General features: G+C 39.4%; 1 protein-coding gene across 4 annotated transcripts in view; it reads right to left on the bottom strand.

The window, feature by feature from the left end:
* tnr (tenascin R (restrictin, janusin)) overlaps positions 1–21,978 on the bottom strand; it is a 216,458-nt gene extending 194,480 nt beyond the window's left edge. For 2 of the 4 annotated variants that reach the window (XM_082513735.1, XM_082513736.1), the window contains exon 1: positions 19,403–19,527. The gene's annotated coding sequence lies outside the window, so the exon portion shown is untranslated. Of the gene's footprint in view, positions 1–19,402; positions 19,528–21,846 lie in introns of those variants that run through there. The other 2 variants (XM_082513738.1, XM_082513737.1) reach the window with 2 other exon arrangements.
* Positions 21,979–23,228: the final 1,250 nt, after the last annotated feature.

Below are 23,228 nucleotides of genomic sequence, written 5' to 3'. Positions count from 1 at the left end.
TGATTTGGATTTACTTCACTCTCATAGCTTTAGCAGAATCTGAAAATGGCCTAGAAGGAAAGGGAGGAATGATTGTAACAGCACTAATAGCAATTTTTCAGAGGAAGAAACGTATACAAATTTAGTATTTCAAACGAGGTTACATTCAGAGAGCCTGCTACCTTCACAGCCAGAGGAAAGCTTGAGAGAGCCATCATCAACTGGTTTGTGAATTCCTATTTTGAAGTATTGATCTCATTATTATGATAAGATGTCACAAGCAAAGGTTTCTGAGTCTTTGGACACCGCATGTCCATGTGGTGGTGACCATCCATCCATCTTCTTCCACATATCCAATTCAGGGTCACAACTGAGGTTTAAGCCTAGCAAGAGGCTGCATTCACCCTGAACAGGTTGACAGTCTATCACAGGGCTAACACATAAAGACAAACCAAATGTGCTCATCATGTGGGAGGAAGCCAAAGTACCTGAAGAGTACCCACGCAAGCACAGGGAGACAGCCAGCGGATTTAAAACCAGGGCACGCTGTGATGGGAGCCACTTGCCTCACCAGTTCATCAAACGAGCATCACTGTGTATTAAAACGATGTGAAACTAGTGACTGAGGCCAAATTTTAAGCAAGAAGTAGGGTCAGTGTCTCATATACCTTTATACAAACTGACAATTCTGCAACCAGAGGAGTTGTAACCTGCCAGTGATTTAAAACAATGCTCGTTTAAAGCACTTCTACACTGACACCAAAGTGTTTCCCTCGCTATTGCATATCACCAGGCTCACGTATGCGGGAGTAACCATGTAGAAGAGGAATGTAGAGCATAGAGCAGAAGCAATGAAAGAAAAGGTAGGAATACCCAAGTTGATGACAACTTGTTAGGAGGGAACTAAAGTTCCCCAACAAGTGTTAATTGGTCTAAACCACAAATGGGCAGTGACAGAGCAATCCCAGATATCTGTAAGCAGTGTTGGTCAAGTTACTTGAAAAAAGTAATCAGTAACTAATTACTGATTACTCCCCCAAAAAAGTAATCCCGTTACTTTACTGATTACTTATTTTCAAGAGTAATTAATTACTTAGTTACTTAGTTACTTAGTTACTTTTTAAAAACACGATTTACAACCTGAAGAGGTGATAAAGTGATAGATCTTTCAGCCCAATTCTACTTTTTCTACATAATCCATCATACAAAATGTAATCAAATGGAAAAGTCTCTTTTTTTAACTTGTTTTATCAGTTTTAATCTTTTAACTTTATGCATCAAGCAAAACATTTAATTATATGCAACATTCTCTGAATTGAATAAATTAGTTTAACATTTAAACCTATTTTCTACACATTCCAGCACATAAAATAAAATATTTTTTGTGTTTTCACTCACTCTTTCAAACAGATGCAAGTAAAACACAGCAGAAAATAAATAAAGTCAAAGACTCAGCGGTCCTTTTGCTCTATTTTCACCTGTAAAGCAGGAGCAGGGTAGGCGGAGGGTTACCCTGGTGCAGGTGTGCTGCGGTCAGTTGAAGAATCCGCGCGAGTGTCTCTGTGAGTTTCCCATCACGTCGTAGCTACTCGGTGCTTGCTCGGAAGTTTAGGGGTTTTTTTCTCTGTAAAAAGAAGTTTTCTTCCCACGCACGATGGACGCTAATGTTTTTGTCACTTTTTATGGAATCAAACTCAAAGTAAGGTCAGTACTTCCACACTTTAAACGCTGCACGCTCATACTCTCTCCCGCACTCGATATATTATCCATTGTTGATCTGCACACAGCTGCTGTCACCAACGTCGCACTTGCTTACTTCACTGTCATGAGACATTCTCGCAAAAAAAATCACGGTTTTAGTAACGCAGTAACGCAGCGTTCCTACGGGAAAGTAACGGTAATCTAATTACTGATTTTGCAATAGTAATCCCTTACTTTACTCGTTACTTGAAAAAAGTAATCAGATTACAGTAACGCGTTACAAGTAACGCGTTACTGCCCATCTCTGTCTGTAAGTCTTATGGCACCAAAGCTAATGGAGCCTGAAGGAGTAGCACAGAGATGAGTATTTATTTTTTAGTATTACTGAATACAACATTAATGATCTTTTTCAAGCAGACCAGGATAACTGGAATGCTTTTCCATTAGAGCTGGAGGACCTTTTATTGATCTGTGACTCGCAGCAATAGGTCAGTTTCTTCACGTATAACAGAAAACTGGTTGAACAGTCTCAAAGGAAGAATAGAAATAGAAAACACAAAACCTTAAACAGTAAATAATGGAATTATAATGACACAGGGCCGCTTGTGATACAGGTTTTTTTTTATTATATTAAAATTTGTTGGTTTTCCTCCAAACCGTAACAAACCACTGAAAGATTTTTCAATGAGCCCTTCTGATCTGTGTCCAGCGAGCTTGATTAGAAAGATGGTTTTTTGCCAATTTTTTCACCGGCCAGATAAAAGGCCTTGAAAAACCAACTGCAATGTGTCACAAAAAGAAAGAAGGAGAAAAAAAATGCGGAAATGTGAGAGACAGACAGGCGGACAGGGAGAGTGAGAAAAAAATACTTCATTGTGTGTGCTCTCTCTGGGTGGACAGTCTTTGTAATGAGAAATATTAACATTGCCAGAGTCTTTCAGCCTAGTTGGAAAAAAAAAACAAAACTGTGCAAACACAAAAGAGTGCCCCTAAAATCCATCCAACCAATCAATGGTCTTTACAGAAAAGGCAGCGCAAAGAGAAGAGCACCATTGAAAGCTAAATTATTGCTATTTTTTCTTTTTTTGGTCTGAAACATATGTTAGTACAACAGTAATAGGTGAGTAAGACAACGAATGACATGCAAGAGGCCCATCAGGGTTTTTCCTTCTGTTTGGTTAAATAAATACACATTCAGATACTTTGCCATTGTGCTCGAAAGCTTTTATTTCTTACCAAAAAGTCTTCCTGACATGTTCAGGAAGATGTCTTTATTTGATGAATATCTGAATGGATGTGACGCTGAACACAGCTAAGTATGTCAGTCGTAACCCTCAAGGCTGGATCTCTGAAGATTTTGAGCCAAAGCATTTCAACAAGACTCCACATGAGCTCTGTGTGTGATACTCACACTTATCACTTGTAGTCAACAAGAATACGGATAAGGATTTTCTAATCATCTCCCTATAAGAGACACTAAACTTCCACAGAGATGTATCTTTGCTTTCAAGCAAAGTCAGTCAATACATTATTATTTTTTAAGAAGAACTTTATGACAGTATTTTCATTTGTTGCCATACGGTTTCATAAAGGACTGCTTCTTTTGAGCAACATAACCTCAACATAGTTCCCACACAATAAAGAGTCACAGAGTGAAAAGGATTTAGTCCTTCAAATGATGGCAAAGGCGTTATTCAGTGAGGGTAGCTAACCACGTTAATTTGATTTAAAAAAAAATCTCTTCAAAGGACAAATGTATATGAGAGTTAAAAGAATGCACAGGAAAACTCGATGCGATTCAGTCACATGTGTAAAAACCTGAGTAGGCTAGTCTTAGCTTTAACATTAGCAGCTAACTGACTCCCTCCAATTCTCCTGAGATGCAACCATTTAACGGTACCATACAGTACCGCACAGTCTCAAGCTTCCTCAGTAAGTTCATAATTCAATCGTAATAATCCATGACAGTCGAGAAAGGTTAAAAAAAAAACTTACAGCAACACTGCTGTTAAATTGCTCAAGGTCAGATAGTAGAAGTCTACAATGATTTTCTGCTATCAAGGCCAACAGGGTATTTGACTAGCTGTTTGGGTAAGGGAGTTCGGGATAGTGTTTTGTACAGATAAAAGGTAGTTTTAGAGTTTTGGTGGTGAGACTGATCCAGAAAAGACTGTCTGTCTTTGAAAGGTTTACTGCTGGAAAAGCTAGGATTCCTAATTCTTAGTTTAAGTTTAATGACATCATCCAGGAAACACTGAGCGTCTGAATTCACACAACTATAAGTTTCAGTCTGGCTATTACTATCCCTCTGCTGCTGCTATGTCAAAGTCTTTTCAAAATGCGTCAAATTCAAAATGTTGCTATCACAGCTGGAGTAAAAACATCATCATTAGTCAGGCTTTTTGCTGGGAAAGTTGTTAAACCTGTCAGCTCCATTACCCTGGTGGAGATTTAACGATTAATTCTTACATAACATACAACTATTCACCTGCCTTGCTGCATACAGTGTGACAGAGACAGAACAACGGAGCTGCGTAGGTGTAGCTCCCACTGCTTCTTCTGTGCAGACAAATTTTGTTGCTGATGAGAGGCGGTGAGGTCGAGGAAAAGGAGCAGGGAGATTTTTCCCACTTCCAGCATGAAAAGAAAGCTGCACAGGGCTATACCTCCACGAGTGCCGCAAAACATGCTTAACCTTGTTTGCGTAGAGTAATACTCATGTGAAAAAGAAAGTTTTCAAAGAATTCTATGCAAGTAAATCCTACGATTCAATAGCTTGTAGAATCCATTTTAGCAGTAATACCTTGAAGTAATTGTTTTCTATATCACTTCAGTCTCTCACATCATTGCGGGCGTGGCTTCTGTTCATTGAGGTTTGAGGACATTCGTTTTTGCATAGATCTGAACGTCCCACCACAGCACTTCAGTCAGGTTGAGATCTGGACTTTGACATTTATTTAACAAAAACTAGCCCAAATTGAAAAGCGCATGAGAAACTATATAATATATTTCATGATTTAATATCTTGTAGAATCACCTTTAGCACCAATAATCTGTTGAAGCAGGTTTTTCTGTATGACTTTATCAGTCTCTCACATTGTTGTGGAGGAGCTTCAGACAGTGCTGCTCGCTGATGCTCGCTGTTTGCAAATCCCTGATTTTTTTCCTTTTTGAGCCATTCTGTTGTAGATTTGTTGCTGTATTTCTAATCATTGTTCAAATGCATGACCCAGTTTGGAACAAGCTTAAACTGTCGGAGACAAGGCCACACATTTGAATCTACAATACACTGGTATTCACAGGAGTTCATGGTCCACTCAATGACTGCAGGGTTTACAGGTTCTGTGACTGCAAACAAACCCAAATCATCACCCCTCCACTACCATGTTTGATAGCTGTTTGAGGCGCTTCTACTGATATGCTGTTTGTTTGTCGCCAAGCATGGTTCTATGGAGATGTTTAGTCAAAATGCAAAAACTTTTGGTCTCATTTTTTCCAAAAGTCCTTTGGTCTCTTCAGATGCAGCTTTGCAAACCTAAGTCATGCTGCCGTGTTCTTTTTAGAGAAGATGCTTTCTCCTTGCAAATCTTTCAGGAAAGCCATACCCTATATTTATAGAGCGTCAAATCACAACAAAGTTGCCTCAATGGCTTTTTCTATTTGTACTGTCAGAAACTTGAACATTATCATGTTAAATGACATTTGAGGCTGAGATTTAGCTCTTTTTTAGCTCTTCCCTGAGCTTTGCACGGTCTGATTGGGGAGAATCTGCAGGAACGTCCACTCTTGAGAAGATTTGGCATTGTGTTAACTCACAGCTGAATGCTCCAGACCAGAAAAGTGCCAAAACTTCTGTTTTATAGAGGTGTTTAGCTAGGCTTAATCAAGTGCATTTGATTAGAAGCAGCTGGATGCGACTTACTGTCTTAAATCCCATGAACGCAGTAAGGGTGTACTTCATAGGACTCCATAGAGACCTATGAAAACATTCCTTTTAATACAACTGTAAAAGACTTAGCATACAGTTATTTTCAACTGATGAAAATAACTGGACAGGCATCATATTACAGAAACAATGGTTAGAAGTTAGTGTTTGCTTGGTTCTTACAAAAATCTTTATCTTTCCACCGACTCTAATTAATAATGCATTCATTTTCAGGCATCTCTGCTGGTAATGAGCGGTGTGCATCCTACATTCTCACAAAGATGAGAGAAAAACAACAACAGTAAAACCAGGAAGGCACCCACATGAGCATATATTTGCATTATTGAATTCACCAGACCTACCTGAATCGCTACATTTATTAACTAGCCCCTAACCTTACTCTTATCTGTGTTTGCCTGTTAACATCAAACAAAAAACTCTACTAAGTCTCACTTATAAAGCCTTTGGTATTTTACAACAGTCTTAAAGTAGAATGTAATTGTTTAGTTTTACATTCTTACACTCCACATTTGACTCACATTAAAGTCATAATCTAGGACACACATTCGCGTGGCCTTCGATCGCTCTGTCAATTACACAGAGGAAGTCAGAGAGGAGGAAAATGATGAGAGTCAACAGTGCATGGAACATCGATGTGTCCAACCACCACTGTCTGTTTAAGTGGAATCGACTTATGCTCAAATCCCAAATTAAGCATATCTGACTGTCCCACCGCTGCAGGGGCTACAGGAAGCACAGGGACCCATGGAGAGTCTCTCTCTCACACACACACATACTCCATTTCTCCGTTTCTCTGCAGGGAATCAATGATGTCTGCTTAATTATTGGGTGAATTTAATCAGCGGCACAGCAGTACGAACTGCCGTGTGACCCATTGGCTGTCAGGAAGTCATTTGGTTTCTAGCAGTTAGTGTTTGGATACCACCACAATAATTAAGGGTACAACATTTTAATTGTTGTAAAGGTGTAGAGGTAGCAGAAAAACTACCTCTGCATTGTGGTGGCTCTGCTCTCACTTATTCTCACACACTGGTTTTGTGAAAATGGTGCCAAAACACCACAAATCTCTCTGACCTAAAAACCACTGTAGTGATTAATGATTCTTACCTTTGGATTAGTGTTTAAAAAGGAATTAATTAACAGGCCTAGCATTATGTCCTGATTTATTATCAAGACAAACTGTTTAGATTATTTAGAATTTATTCTTAACCTTTATTCCCAAGGTTCTCAAAGCAAAGTCCATCTGTGCCGCTGGTGTTTCTATTGTAAATAAAACTCTAAATGTAAATACTGTTGTGTCAAAAAACTATTGTTAAAATAAAACACAATCATCTGAATAGATACATTATAAAGCTTTAAGAATCAGTGCTTTACACAATCTGTATACCTGTAAATGTTTTATTTTTGTCACGTAAGACAGAATGGCATTTTATATTATACATGGACTATAGCACAGTGATTTGTCAATATAAACTCTTCATGTAATTCGTAAATCTACAAATCTCTTAATTTAAGTGTTTTAATTGGCCATGCATCATCACACGCAGATATCTGTGAATTCAAAAATTTTCAGGTAAGTCAATGCAGCTGTTCAGCAACAAACAAACAACAGAAGTCTCTTCACACTTTTTATCTCGTCTGCCAAACACTCTGTGTTCTCCAGTGAAGTGCACTCAGTCCAACCTGAGGAGACACAAAAATGATGCTCTGAGCAGAGACTCACAAACCTACGCTCCTTCAAACTGATGATAAACAATATATATGTGGAAGTTTCTATCTATTATGGGTTTAATCTTTAAAAAGCTTATCAGAATAATTAGACATTTTGGGACATAAGCATATTGGCTTTCTTGCAGAGAGTTCTGTGAGAAGATCAATTCAGTTTCAAGCCTACAAGCATGAATAATGAGGATGAAGCCTTGAGGCAATTAGCTTCGTTTACCATAAAGATAAGAAGCACGGCGGGGAAAGTTAACACGCTCCCTGAAGTTACAAAAAACATGTTGCAGCATCTCTAATATCCACAAATTACCACACAGCATCATGTTTGTTTAACCTTCACACCCACATGCAAAACAACAGGAAAGATCCCAAAAAAGAGAAAAACATCTTCATAAAAGTAGTGACCCAAGGTTCATATAATGGACACATCTGTATGAAATGTACTAAAAACACCATTTGTGGGTTTTGCCACAACACAAATACTCATCCTAATCTCATCTACAATACTTGTCAGCAGAGCAAATAGCCATGTTTCTCAAAATGTCTTTAAAATTGTAATAATACATTTTTGAGCATGTGGTTACTAATGGTACTTTTATATTCACTTGGGAAAATGCAAAAAAGAATCATCATTAATTAATGAACCCACCAAAAAACAAACAAGCAAACAAATAAATAAATAACAGCTTGTTTTTTTCTACTTTTTGATTTTATGCTATAATCATATGCATGTGAAGAAAATGTGCCACGGACCAACTTTGATTAAAAACAGCAAACTGGAGCATCAGTTTGGCTCATGAACCATCATCAAGGTTGTTCTAATGTGTAACGCGCTAGCTTTAAGTTTCGTCTCCGATTGGCGGCACTGCAAAAATTATTGAAATTTAAATCTATTGTAAAGTCAATGAGGCTCAAAAATTTAAGTCTGATTAAACAAGTTAGCTATTAAGGTAACTTTTTTTTCCAATACACGTATTTTTCCAGGGTATTCAATGCAAGTGCAATTATGTGACAAGCAATTAAAGAAGCTCATTAATTGGTGGTCACATAAATATGAAAAATTAAATATTTAAATCAATTTAGGCCTGAGGCACTTTTTTCCACTTCTTTTTTTGTCCTGAGCATAAAAATCCAAAAAGAAAAACAAACCCTTATTTATTTTTCAGGCAGAGTCGTAATGAAATAACAAAACTTTAATTATATATACACAGATTTATAGATATCTAGTTTAGAATTTGCCAATAACAGCTGACTGAAAAACTACAACAGTTGTCCTAATCTTATTTAACAGTGTAAGTAATGCAAAGGGAATAATACCGTAACTGTTCTGTTGTTTCTCATTCAAAATACCATTTAAACATCCCAAAAAATCTTTCAACAGCTACACAACGAGGATGATTTCCACCTTGCCACAGAGCCTCCGGGGTGTCTTCCCGGCTTCCAGATAGCACCTCTGATGTTTTTGGAAAGGTCTAATGAAAGTATTCTGAGAAGCGTCTCATCGCTCTCCAAAACGATATTGATCGGAATAGATCAATGAAAAGTCTGCAGGGTAAAGGCAGTATTGCCTCATCAGAATACTTTTTTCCATCAGAACATGGTGCATGGTCATGGTGCATGTACATGTAGAGTCTACAGTGAAGAATGTGAAATTCTCTCATCCAAACGAGTACTCTGATATTATAAAAGCCAAAAAAAAAAGCAGCTACTGCAGTATTTACATAGGTAGAATTAATCAATCTCTTTACTGTCAAAAATCCATTGAAAATACTTGGTCAGCTGCCTCAATTGATGAGACAGCACACCAGGTGAACATTAAAGCCCAAACCACAGTGGTGCTAAACATGGCTTTCTCGTTATGTGGTCAGATTGAGTCATCATTGTTCTACTCTGTGCATTTGCATTGATATGGAGGGTTGCACTAACCAGAAGCTGCAGAAGAACGAGGACTGGTTTGTGTACCACTATGCTCTGATCACAGTACAAGTCATCTGCAGAAGGAGAAACTAATCCCATAAGCAGATGATTATTTTACTTGTGTCAACCAAAATACTTGGCACTACATTATACACTCTATTTAGGTATTCATTTATGAATTGATAAACGATTCTTTATATCCTGGCACTAAACACATGTCTGTTAGTAAACACATGAACTGAACATCACACAGAAGAACGAACCAAACATACTGACTGCTCTTTCCAACATGTGGTACAGCATTTTAAAAATGGCTGCTTCTTCATGATGATTCAGTGATGATCTTTGTTGCAACCCATACCTCAGTGACAACAGACGCTATAGTCTTTTTAAAAAAAGGATGAAATGTACACTGTTTTCATTTTACACAGCTGAGATACTGATTAATATATCTGTATCCCTGTGCTATGATATTAAGTAAAAGTGTTTGCTTAGTTGAGCCAATTATTAGGTATACATTGTGCAAACCAACCCATAACAGCTCTGTGCTGCATATTAAGTAGAAAACCCAATCTATCTGAATGCATAGTCTATAAAACTATGCAAATGGGAGAACTGGAGCAGGTATAATTGCTGAGTGTGTGCTAGGAATGAGAATGGCTTTTCGTATGAGCTAAGGACATATTACGTTAATGACACCATTCTGCTAAATGGCAGACAGATGGAAAGTTCACAAAGACAAAGAGCTGTCTTAGTTCTTAATCACATGTGCAATTAACTGCAGTATGGATGTGATTTAATTGGCTTGTGGTAGCCATGTTTGATTGAAAAAGTTGTTTTGCGGTCATATTAGGCTAAATCTTGGAACAAAGACAAGTTTCACCTAGAAAGGAGTGTTTTATGACCAAAACAAAAGTGGAAGAGTTGTAAGTGTGAAAAGGGGAGCAAATGAAGCAACGTGCACTGTAGTACTGACAGGAAAAACAGAATAGCATTCCCACTGAGATCATGAAAATCTGAAGAATATGTAGATTTTAAAAGGACTTTGTAATGTATGCATTGCAGAGCTTTTCCACCATCAGTTCATTGCAGGTTAAGAATTGATGCTGTCTGAAAACTAAAAATCTGTTTGGCATGCACATGCTGTTTATCATCCAGGTGTCAGGCTCTGAAAGCAGCTACCAGACTAACCCAAACCTGCATCTGAAAGGACGGGACGCCATGAAAAATGGAATTCGACTTGTAAATCATTTAAACAGTATTTTTAATTGAAAATGGCACAAAATGTACTTGGTTGTGTTCAATTTTGAAGGTGATGTTAGCAACACGTGTCAAAAAAAATGCTGGGATAGATCGAAAGGACCTATCGCTGATAACATGACTGTGAGTCTTTCAGAAGGAGCTACTGTGAGGCATTTACAACTCTGTGATAGAAGGCAAGTAATTCAAGTTAATAAACTATTTCTAAGAATAACAGAAATATTTAGGAATTTCATCTTTTTTCATCTGGTACAAAATATCACCAAAAATATTCAGAGAATCCAAAGACGTGTCTGCACCCAAGAGAGGCAGCTAAAAATCCTGAACGGTCATTATCTTCTAGCCGTAGGGTGACACTGGATTAAAAACAGTCCCAATTATGTGGTGGAAATCACAGCACCGGCTCAGGATCTCTAAAGACCATTTGTCATTGAACGCATTTCACCGCTGGAGCCACACATTCCAGTTAAAACTCGATCGTGCAATTCATAACCAGGATTGATCTCTGGGCGCTTTACATTCTCGGATGGTCAGACCTTCAAGTATCACGACTAAAACCCCAAAAAATTCCTAAAAAGCCAGGCTGATAACAGTGTACAGGCGGAGGTCGAGAGTGAAATTGTCCTCTTCTTTGACAAATTCAAACTGTATTTTTGTTTTTTCTGGAAATCATGAATGTTGTGTTCTCCTCAGACCACAGTTCTAAAGCCAGCACCCATGATGCTATATTAAGTCTGACTAACTGGATTTTTAAGACTAATACCAGTGTTTGGGTATTTAAAAGTCTGATATACCAGGTAGTTTTTTCTCTTTTTGACACTCAAAACATAAACAGACTAACTAACCTTTGTTATGTGCAGTTATTTAGGAATTCTTACTAAGATAATCTGTGCCTATGAAATTTAAAAAGAATCTTGATTTATTGTCACAAGAAGTCGTGGATTACCAATTTATGCTCTGCCTAACTCTTTCTTGGACTTACTGGTTGAACGGTGTTTCTCCCGTATTTATCAGCACTTACAAATGCAGATACCAACAGATTGCGCATAGCTAATATCAGCTGATAAATTAGCCTTTGTCCAGTGTTAAACATTAGAAGCGCTATGACTAAATCTAGCAAAAACTGGCTACGGCAACTGGTCTCTTCAGCTCCCAAATGTTTAGATTTATCCTAAAAGAAGAGATGCACACACATACCTGTTCAAATTTTGTTTTAATTTTTAAAAACTCTTCTTAACATCTTTTTTTACATTATTTTCAGTTGAATACAAGTGTTAAATGAAATGCAAATCATTGCATTCTCGCGTCTTACACCACATCCCATTTGGAAACAGGTTCAAATGCAATTAACTATCTTCGCAACTTTGAAAGGAAAATATTCAAAGTTGCAGCAGATTTCCATTATGCTTATGAAAACTTGGCTTTGCTTGACTTGGACATGTCTCAAATGACTTTATAAACTTGAGCTGGACTTGCCTCAACAGATTTAAAAACAGCACTGGCTGCAAGGCTTTCCACGCTACGCTCTCGTTTCTTACTCCAAACCGACACACTGGATGATGTACTTCAAACATCAAAAAGACATCTTTACTCACTCCAGAGTTTGCCTCTTCCAAACATACTGAAAATAAAAATACCAGGCTATCGTCCAACCGAAATATAAGGAAGACATATCTTTTCTGAGCCAAGTTTACAGCTTATTAGAAGACTTTGTTTTTAGGCTATCAATTTGACAGGTTAATTACAAGGAGAGAAGACAGCATGCAGTATGAACCATCTCATTTAAAATCAATTTAAATATTCATTAAGGCTATTATCAGAACTCTAATACTAATTCATAGTCTGATCATGTCATATAGTTGCCCAAGTAATGAATACTAGATGAGAGGATTTTTCTTTCGATGTCGAAGTTTTATGATCTTCACTGCAATACTACTGTACCAGCTGAGCGGTTTTGAGCACCGTGTAAAGTACACATGTTCCAAAAAGGCTTAATGTCACATTTGAAGAGATCTGCATGCTTCACAGCTGAGGCAACATAGCTAACTTCTGCAGAATTGTTAGTATTTAACCTTATCTTTGCCTCTATCAAATTCTCCAAAATTGCTCATTCAACACAGCGGAACCAGAATCAGAATTCATGCATTCAGGGCACATTTTAGGGGACATTTATTCCCCCCCCCGGTGATCAGCGTGACTTTCCTTCCTAAATAAAGGTTATATTAAGGCAGCACATTTAAATAAGTATCAAAATGGTGCCGTATGGAAGCTTGGACGGTACGAGTGCAGATATCAAACAGCAGCATCAAAAGTTTGCCTCTCACCACAGCACAGCTGTTGTATAAACAGAGCCAGAGCATATTTACCCTTTAGCTAAAGGTGTCTCTTGAGCCGATATGTTTATATATCCGAACATCCTTCACAGGCTGCCTGGAGGGGGCTCACGCCTGAACTTTAAGCTTTTTACTTCACAGTAGGGGAGAAAAAGCAACTAGTATCAGAGGTCATTTGGAACACTTCCCTTTTTTTCAGCTATGTGCTCATACATGATCACTCACAGCAGCTACAGCATCAGCACACAGGAACACACCTGCATCCAGGGAATTGCACCGTGCAGTAAATATCTTGAAAAAATACGTTTGAAGAAGAGGTTGAAAGAGATGGAAGACCTTTATGGATTATTTCCCAGTGCAGACAGCGAAGTGGGAAAAGGAGGAGAGCGAGAGAGACAGAACGAGACAATGAGGGAGGAAAAGAAACGATGCTGCTGCAGAAAGAGGGGGAAGTGAAGAAGCAAAGTCAGACGGAGAGAGAAAGTGTCACGGCTGCCGGCGTGAGCCGTGTGGTGTAGGAGGAAAAGAACCCAAAATGCAGGCAGTTGACTGGTGATGAGAATGAAGTTTTATTTGCAGAAGTGGAGCAACTGAACAGGTAGTGAGACAAGACGAATGACTGGAAAAAACCTAGACTGGGAAAACTAAATAACAAACCTAAGCATGAAACGGGGAGCGGAGAATGCAGAGAGACGTAGTTACACCGAGAAACACAGACGATCCGACGATGAACAGAAGCCAACACACACTATAAATACACACTAGGTAATGAGGAGATGACATGCAGGGGTGGACACAGCTGATACTAATGGACATGATGAGAGGCAGACCTACAAAGTAAAACCGGAAACACCCAGACTGTTTAGCAACAAAAACACAGGGACCTGAACGGAGCACAGAGGGGAGACACAGGTAGGGATAATAAACACGACAACCAACCCAAAGAATTAATACAGAATCAGAATAAACACCAAACACAAGATGAACCCAAAAAGAAACACAAAACGCTGGGTCATGACAGAAAGGGAGAGATAGTGAGAAAGACAGACAGTAGAGAGAGAAGAACACCAAATGTTAAGTAGCAATTGAAGTGGAAGAATTCCAGTTTGGATTCAAGCTCCTTGGCTAATGAGGATCATTAACGTGGCCTGCCCAGCTACTCCAAACGCTGGGGAGGACTGCAAGAACGAGGATAAAAATAAAACCTCTCAAGCATATCCCCACAAGATTCATAAGGCAGGCACTTGTAAAAAATATATAACACATGCTGGCTACGGAAGGTACTTCATAATGTAACACCACATGCCACAGATCCTGAAAACAGCGATACTTACCCAACAAGTGCACTCAGCTGAACTCTGAACTGTTTGGATTTAAAGCACAGTGGCAAAAGAAGCCATTTTCGCCCCGCTATTTCGCAGATTGAGGTGATAATGTCCATACAGCACTCCATGATACAATATAAATCAGAGGCTTATCAGTTCAGCTGTGTCATCCCATTTGGGAAATTTGCCTCACAGGTTCGGGACGGAAAGGCGAGGAAAAAAGGGCTCCGGTGTAAAGCTCTCATATCTTACGCACATTATTTCAAGTGGGCAGTTCACATTCCTCCACACATTTTATGATCCTATCAGCTTTGTCGTTTTCCATCTCTTCAATTGCTGTTTAACACACTGTAAAACTGAAGCCGCACACAACGCTCAAGCTCAAAAACCAATCCAAGTTCCGTCCTGCCCCGTAAATCATATGTGATATACAGTTTTTAAGCACTTCTGACCACATTTACAGCACAGTCCATTGATTGGCTACATTCCTGGGTTTAAAAATAGTTCCTCAATGGTTCCAAATAAAGGAAAGAGATGCCTTCGTACAAAATCTAACCTCTGCATACTGTTTAGAGTATGTGAAATTTGAACATCTCGCAGAAAAACCTCAAAGTTTCGGTTTCGTCGGCCCCTCGGTCTATTATTTTTTCCTTGAGAATGCTCACAGACTCTGCTGTTTGAGACTCGAGGCAGTCAAACAGACAAGTGTCTTGATAAGATTAGCATAATTGGCACATTCATCCGTTCTCTGTTAATAAAGTGCTTTGTGGTTGAGAAATCAACAGTGTAGAGATGTGATGCTCACTGTTGGATTGGTCTCCAGCGTTTACTTAAACAGCCTCAGCCTTCGTTAGTACACAGTAAAGATACGTTTTGACTACAAAATATGCAGCCTTAAGCAAATCAATTAAATCTCAGCAAAATGAAATGAACAGCAGTTTGAAGATGCTTCTGGAAAACCAAGAAACTGTGCTGGCAAACCCGTTTTCATTATTGCATGATGAAAAGCACTGTCATGGAACCCAGGAGTATGTGAATGTTTCTGAATCGCTGAAATAAAAGAGCTGGGTTGTTAGATTGACAAAATACATAAGCACAATTGATCGGTAACAAATGTGTTTTTTTTATCTCTTCTCTAATTGTATTCCAGTCTGCACACAACATTCATGTAGCAGCTTCTTGCAGTTTAAAAAATGTTGTTTTGTATTAATCAATTAAAAAAAACAAAACATATCCTTAGCAGGGCTTAGAACTAGATAAATACAGGCAAAGATGATCTACAACGCAGGACATAATATACCATGTCATTATTTATTTAACAAAAACTGAGCCAAAACGCAGGAGCTACTATTCGCAGCTATGGTGAAAAAACAAGTACACCTTTACTGCTTCCATGGGAATTAAGAGGGTAAGTCGCAGCCAAAAACTTGTTAATCAAATAACTGATCGTCAGCATGTGTGAAAACCTCTATAAGAGCAGATATTTGGACAGTTTGCTGGTCTGCAGCATTCGGTGGGTGTTAACACATTGACACAATCTTCTCAGGAGTGGACGTTTCAACAAATTCAACCCAAGGTCAGACCGCGTAATGCTCGGAGAAACTGCTAAAAACTAACAAGCCACATCTCAGACTCTACATTTAGCATGTTAAATATCAAAGTTCATGAGAGTACAATTAGAAAAAAGCTAAACAAGTACGCTTTGTTTGGAAGGGTTGCCAGAATCTCTCTAAAAAGAACATGGCAGCATGACGTGTGCTGAGCTGCATCTGAACAAACCCCAAGGCTTCTGGAACGATGTCCTTTGGACGGACAAGACTGAAGTGGAGATATCTGCTTATGATGCACACCACCACATGGCAAAAACACAACATGGCATATTTGTGCAGTTTGCACCAACAGTCAAGTATTGCAGTGGAGGGGTCATGATTTGAGCATTTACAGGACCTGGACACTAGAAAGTCATCGAGGCGACCGTGAACTCCTGTGAATACCAAAGTATTGTAGAGTCAAATGTGAGGCCATCTGTCTAACAGCTAAAGCTTGGCCCAAACCGGGTCATGCAACAGGACAATGAACCCAAGCACAGCAGCAAATCGACAACAGAATGGCTGAAAAAGGAAAAGATGCTCCAGACCTCAATCTGGCTGAAATGCTGTAGCGAGGCCTTAAGAGAGCCGCTGATAAACGAATGCCCACAAACTTCACTGAACTGAAGCAACATTGTTAAGAAGAGTGGGTGAAAACTCCTCCGCAACGTTGTGAGAGATAAAATCATAGACAAAACAACTGCTTCAACAAGTTAGTGCTGCTAAGTTTAATTCTACAAGCTACTACATCGTAAGGTGTACTTAGTATTTCACACTGCTCTTTGGTTAAGTTTTTAAATAATCATAAATAATGATGTTGTGCTATGTCATGTGTTGTCATTCATAAGAGGTTTTATTTAGCTAATTTTAGAACCTGCTAATGACCAGATGATTTTTTTTTTATATCCTCACACATAAAACCTCAGAACACCAGGCAGGTGTACTTTATTTTTCACATCACTGTATTTGTAGCCAATGATTTCACCAGTTATCCTGATGAACATCACTGGTAGCATATCAGCTAATTAGCCTTGTGTAATCAAATGAAACTTTGCTCTGTGTGGTGAAATCCAATGAAGTCATTGACTGTGTTCATCCAGACAGCCTTTATGAGGGAAAAAGAAACAAACACGATTGCAATGAATCAGATTGGACTCCATATCAAAAGACTCCAGATCTGGACCAGGGCCAAACAACTCAATACGTACTATTTAATTTAACATCATTATGCTAACTGACCTTGTTTTTAAAGGGTTTTACAAAAACAGCATATTTGCACTGCCTTCGTGAGCACTTACACTATTGTTCTCCATAAGGTTACACCACTAGAACAGAGCTGGAGGACACGGCACCCAACAGTCTGTAAACATCTATTAATACTGAAAAAAACAAAACAAATAAATAAGGGTTAACTTATAGATGTTGGAAAGGTTTATGCAATGTAAACAAAGATGTTGCATTCATTTGTCAATCTATTAAGGAGTTAATTATCATATCCATTATATTCTTGGTTATTTTCATTACAAAACTTGATAGAAATCTATCTTGCTTATCAAGTTATGCAACATTATATACAATTTATCTTATAAATAGTCATAAAATTATTAATTACAGCATTTTTACAGCACTTTTACAGCCTACTTATCGGTAAGTGTCTACCTGCCGCTGATAACAGAGGGACAGATGTGAGTGTGACAGGTGCTGCAGGGAGTGGGGTAAAAATGCTGTCCTGCTGCGCTGTTCTTAAATAAAGAGGGTTGTTCAGACAAACTGTAGCCAGCTTGTCTTTCACAGCACATAGTGTCTGTAGTCTGGACAACACCACCCACCAAGAAATCAGGACTACAAAGCCCACAAGTGTCTCCGTATTGAATATTCAGCATTTTCAGTGGACTTTTTCATGCTTACGGCGCAACTGTGAAGTTGCTGTCAGCTGTGTTTTCCCAAGTAATCTGTCTAATGAGTTGTCCCATTTCTCTGCAATCAATGGCATTCTTAATGTCTTTTGTCATCGATTATTTTGCTAATATTTATCTAACAATGAAGACAACTCCCTGCTATCAACTCTGTTGGACACAACCTCGAAACTGAGCACGCGCACACAAGCACTGAGTGTGTTTGTGTGTGGTGGTGGTGCGGGGGAGACTGATGCAGACAGACAGGTACATGTCTGGCACTGGTTTAAAGCAGAGGCTGGGTGGACTATTATGTACAAGCGCATCAAAAATTTTTCATTAGAACGAAATGGGAAATCAGGAATAATAATAAATCATAATAATGGGCAGACCTCCTGCCTGTATAAACATGTATTAGGAGATGTGGATGCCCCATAACAACATGGCAGCTGCACAATATTCAACCATGAGGTAATGAAGCTGACAAAATGCGGTGCAATGTTTGAGTGGTAAAATTAAAAACTGACGTAGCTAGTACTGAGTGGGCCCTCCTTTTGCCTTCAGAACCGCCTTAATTTTTCATGCCACTGATGACTGACACACTGATTCAGAGATTTTGGTTCATGTTGACCTGACAGCATCACACAGTTGCGTCAGATTTGTAGGCTGCATGTTCAGAGATGCTCTTCTGCAAACTGTTTTTGCGATGAGTGACTCTGAAAAGCAGTCTCTGACCTATGACCTCTGGCATTAGCAAGACATTTTCATCCAGAGAACTGATCAGCAGTTTCTGAAATATTCCATCCATCCATCCATCCATTCACTTCCGCTTATCCTTTTCAGGGTCGCGGGGGGCGCTGGAGCCTATCCCAGCTGTCATAGGGCGAGAGGCGGGGTACACTCTGGACAGGTCGCCAGTCTGTCGCAGGGCTAACACATAGGGACAGACAACCATTCACACTCACATTCACTCGCACATTCACACCTAGTGGCAATTTGGATTATTCAATTAACCTATCCCCACAAGCTGCATGTCTTTGGACGGTGGGAGGAAGCCGGAGTACCCGGAGAGAACCCACGCAAACACGGGGAGAACATGCAAACTCCACACAGAAAGACCCCGGCCTGATGGTGGAATTGAACTCAGGACCTTCTTGCTGTGCGGCAACAGTGCTAACCACCGATGGATGGATGGATGGATGGATGGAGAACTGATCAGCAGTTTCTGAAATATTCACACCAATCAAATCTAGCACATCAATGTACAGAATAATTCTGGCATGACAATTTGGTACGAGATCCACATCCCTCAACTGCATGCGTCGGTTTATTTGGGTGTCACTTAGCCAAAATCATCCCATGAGGTTAATGGTAAGTGAAGAAAAGCAAAAGAAAGGAAGAATTGTAGTCTTCTGCTGACTCCTCCACCTTGGAAACATAAATCAGAGCCCTCCATTCGGGATTCATCACACAGACTTAGATGATAGTGCAGGAGGCCACTGAGGTGATTCCTTGAATGATGAACCACGGGTGAAAGGAAAGGAAATTCTTTATTTCCACAGAGATTTCTCTTAAGCTTTTAAATACTGCACGCTGTACAAAGTGTGTGATGTAAAAATAGTCGTGCAAACGTGCAAAACTTGACAATGAGAAGAACTGTGTTCATGTTAAGGTGCTTGTTTCTAAACCACAATAACACTAATCTAATTACCAAACAAGAAGAGAAACTACTTACGCGAATGATGTAGGCGCTTGAACTCCAACTAACAGAAGAACAAATGGTTAAAGATTTGTGTCCCCGTTGTGCGGTTTCTTTCCTGCTACTGTGTTTAAATCTGTGTGGCTTCTGATGGATGATTCACCCGATAATGAGAGCTGGATATGTGCACATTTAACTGTCTTCCTAATGATAAGTAATGACGGTAGCTTAGCTAACACAATTAACGCTGGCGCAGAGGAAAATAAAATTCTCCCAGAATGAAGTATTATGTAAATTATTAATTAGCACACAGACAATTGCAATCTTGTTCGGCTGCCCATTGGCACTCGAATAAATGTGAATGATCTGGAAACAGAGAAAGGAAGATTGTGAACATAATCCCAACACAGAGGGAACGTGAGAGAAAAATTTAACAAATACCACCTGCTTCTTAAGCAATTTATGGAAACAATTTGCATTTGAAATTGGACCTCTAGACACGGAAACAGACTCTCGGCAAATGCAAAAAAAAACAAATGTGGAAACCATTTGTGCACTTCTGCATTTGTACTTCAGCTATTGCGTCTCCATTAATCTGGCAGATATAACTCTAGCTGTAATGAGTGCCCTAGTGAAATCCTCTAAATCCACTGTTATAGATTGCAAAAGTCCAAAACTAGAGGCCGGGTATAGTAATCTGTTTTTAATTTGAGCTCCAATTCCACAATTTCTGTACATTCTACATTAAATGAAGGACGCATGTTTTATGAGCATCAGTTTCCACAAATGCATTTTCACTTGTACAGATGCCTCCTCCTCCATGTGTGCGTGTTTTCTGAATATATATATATGTGTGTGTGTGTGTGTGTGTGTGTGTGTGTGTGTGTGTGTGTGTGTGTGTGTGTTTGTGTTTGTGAGACATAGAGAGAGACAGAGTGAGTAATGAACAGATAAAGAGCCAGCGTGAGGCAAAGACAGAGGGAGTCCAGTGCAACAAGGGGGGGGGGGGGGGGAGAGAAAGAGAAGAGGGTGGGAGAGAGAGGGAGAGAGAAAGTGATCTCTCAGATTTGGTGTCTCAGCTTAATGACACTGGACCCACATGGGAGAGAAGGAAAGCAAAGCTCAGTGCGAGAAATGATGAATCCAAAGACAGATAACCTCCAGCCTCGCCATTCGCAGCCTACACAAAACCTCAGAAATGAACTGCTCAGCTTTTGTGTCGACAAGAAAACCTAACCAGCACATTTCTCTCCACCTTCTTCTAACTGCACCTGCCTTTCTTTTTTTCTGTCACTCTCTTGTCAAGTTCCGTACAATATCGTGTCAATTGAACTGGCCAACCTCTCCTCCCGTTCCGACCGTGGACAATATGTCTGGACGACTTTGACAAATTAAACTGACTCAATATATGGCAATAACCTTCACCGTATAGCAGTGAGGGAGAGGCGGAATGGGAACGGGAGAGGAACGGGGACTCAAAGCGGAACGGAGACGCTGGCAGATGGATGACGGGAAAGATCGAGCATGGCGTGGTATTTACAAGGCAGGTATAACATGAGAACGCAGAGAGAGGTGGTGCATATATAGACCAATTTTCTAAATGTCACCATGTCTAATAATAAGTCAGTGCAGCTTGAAGTCACTGAATTATCTGAACTGGAAAGACAGTTAATTAACCTAAGAAAGCAGCAGTCCACAAGAAGGCACAGTGCTACAGGCATATGACAGGCTTGGGAAAACAGGATTTACCTCACCAAGTTTTAAAAATATTGCAATATGATTACAGCACAGCTCAAATTTATTAGATGTCTTTTTTTATTTTTTAGATTAACCCTTATTCATGTTAATTAAGTTTGTTTGTTGTTTGAAAGTAATTTCCTAAAAGATCATCAAGAAATTTCACCAAAAAAATCTGCTTTTTTGGGGGGGGGCTTTCTTTTTCCATAACTGACGTGATAAATGAACAAACCGGCAGCTTTTCCTGACAGACGTGACAAATTACACTGAACGGCATCAGGCTCTCTAATTAATTTTCTCAAAGCAAGCTTTTATAATAACCCGTATTAAACGGCTCACGTGGCTGCTATTCAGGCGCACACCTTTGCCTGGTAGGATAAACGGATTCAACAGCACATCGAGATGCACTTCGACTACACACGCACGCATTCATGCAACGCACAAACCGGCGAGAGGGGGGTCGTTAAGAACCTATTGTAGTCTTCCTCTCTGCTCTGCGTGATAACGGCTTGATTGATAATGAGGTTCCAGAGCTAATCACCTGCCTAGAAGACTGTAAGTCACATGCTCTGGCAAGTGATGCACTTTGCTAAAATAGAGGGGGGTAAAAGAAACAGGACAGCAGAAACTCTGTGCATTGGTGAAGATATAGGACTGACACACACACACACACACACTTGTCACAAGCACAATGTACCTGCAGAACATGTACTGCCACTCCACACAAGCACAAGTTAACTCACCCTTGCTCTGAGTGACAAGCCGAAAGCTTTCAAATTGGCCCTGGGTAATCTTCTCCCCTCTTGCTGTCTTCACTCTCTCCGTCCCTTTGGCTACTCTCTCGCTCCCTCTCTGGTAGTGCACGGATGTCCTGCGGGCGGCTCACCCCCTCTGTGTGGCTCGGCGTAAGTGCATCGATCTCTCAGCCAAGTGGTACGCGGGTCCCGCTGTTTCCACGAGACTCAGATGTGCTCGCTCCTCTCCACTGCTCACTCTGCTTCACACAGCTGCAGAGGGAAATATGAGGACGGGCAACGTGGTACTCCTCTCTCTCCCTCTCTCTCTTTAGTAAGCTAAGACTCTCTCTCTCTCTCAGGTTGTCAATTGCTGCGATGCTCACCCCCGCTATCTCCTCACTCTGTCACTCTTTCTTGCTGAGCTGAACTGTATGCTACCACCATCTCTCTCTTTTTTTTTTTACTGTTTCTCCACTGACTCCTGTGCCTCTCTCTCTCTTACTATTGATCCTTGTATCTGTGTCTTAGCTAGTGCAGCCTCTAGTGGCTGACTTCTCTTCATGCTGCTCAGAAAGTCAGAATTATTTATTTTATTTAATTAATTCTTTTTTTTACTCAAAGAGAAATTGAAGCTGAATAATAAATAAATAAAGCAGAATGGGGAACAAAGTGAAATGTCACAATTCAGCTGATATGGGTTTCAGCTAAAGGTTATTTTCATTATTTTTTCAATGAATCAATTGCTTCATTTCTAAATGCGAGCAAATGCTTAAAAGACATTTCGCCAAAGCTCAAGGTGAAGGTCATCCTGTCCAGTCAATAGCTACCAACACAATGATGGCAAGCTTACAGCAATGGAAAAGTAGAAAATTTTAACATTGAAAAAAGTTAAAACATAAAATTATATATATAGAGAGAGAGAACTAAAAAAATTACAATCAATTGCAATTAATTAAAAGTTAACATTTTTGCCAAATTTTTGTTAAACAGTGCAGGCTTTCTATGAATAAAAGATGAAAATACATCTTAGCATACATTCTTATAAAACAAAAAACGGTTTTATCATGTGTGATTGTAAGTTTCACTCACTAAAAATGAAGAAGAAAACTATTTGATGACCAGAAGCACGGGACAGGACAATTGGAAAACCACGTGACTGGTAAAAAGCAATATTGCAAAGACACTCAGATAAAACAAAGAAATGAAACAATACAACAAAATTCTATTTTTTCATACAATTAACTTTAAATTTAAAGCACAATAATTAGATTTACACACCAAATCAAAACACTGATCTTTCTCAATGAAACTCCAAAATCAAAAACAAATCCAAATAAACACCTTGCAAGGTCACGAGACGTACACATTTACTGGTCACTCCAATAGGT

The sequence above is a fragment of the Aulonocara stuartgranti genome (genome assembly GCF_965226115.1).
Source record: "Aulonocara stuartgranti genome assembly, chromosome: 18".
Lineage (NCBI taxonomy): Eukaryota > Metazoa > Chordata > Actinopteri > Cichliformes > Cichlidae > Aulonocara > Aulonocara stuartgranti.
Note: the sequence above shows the minus strand (reverse complement) of the source record. Positions and strands in the feature narration are given on the sequence as shown.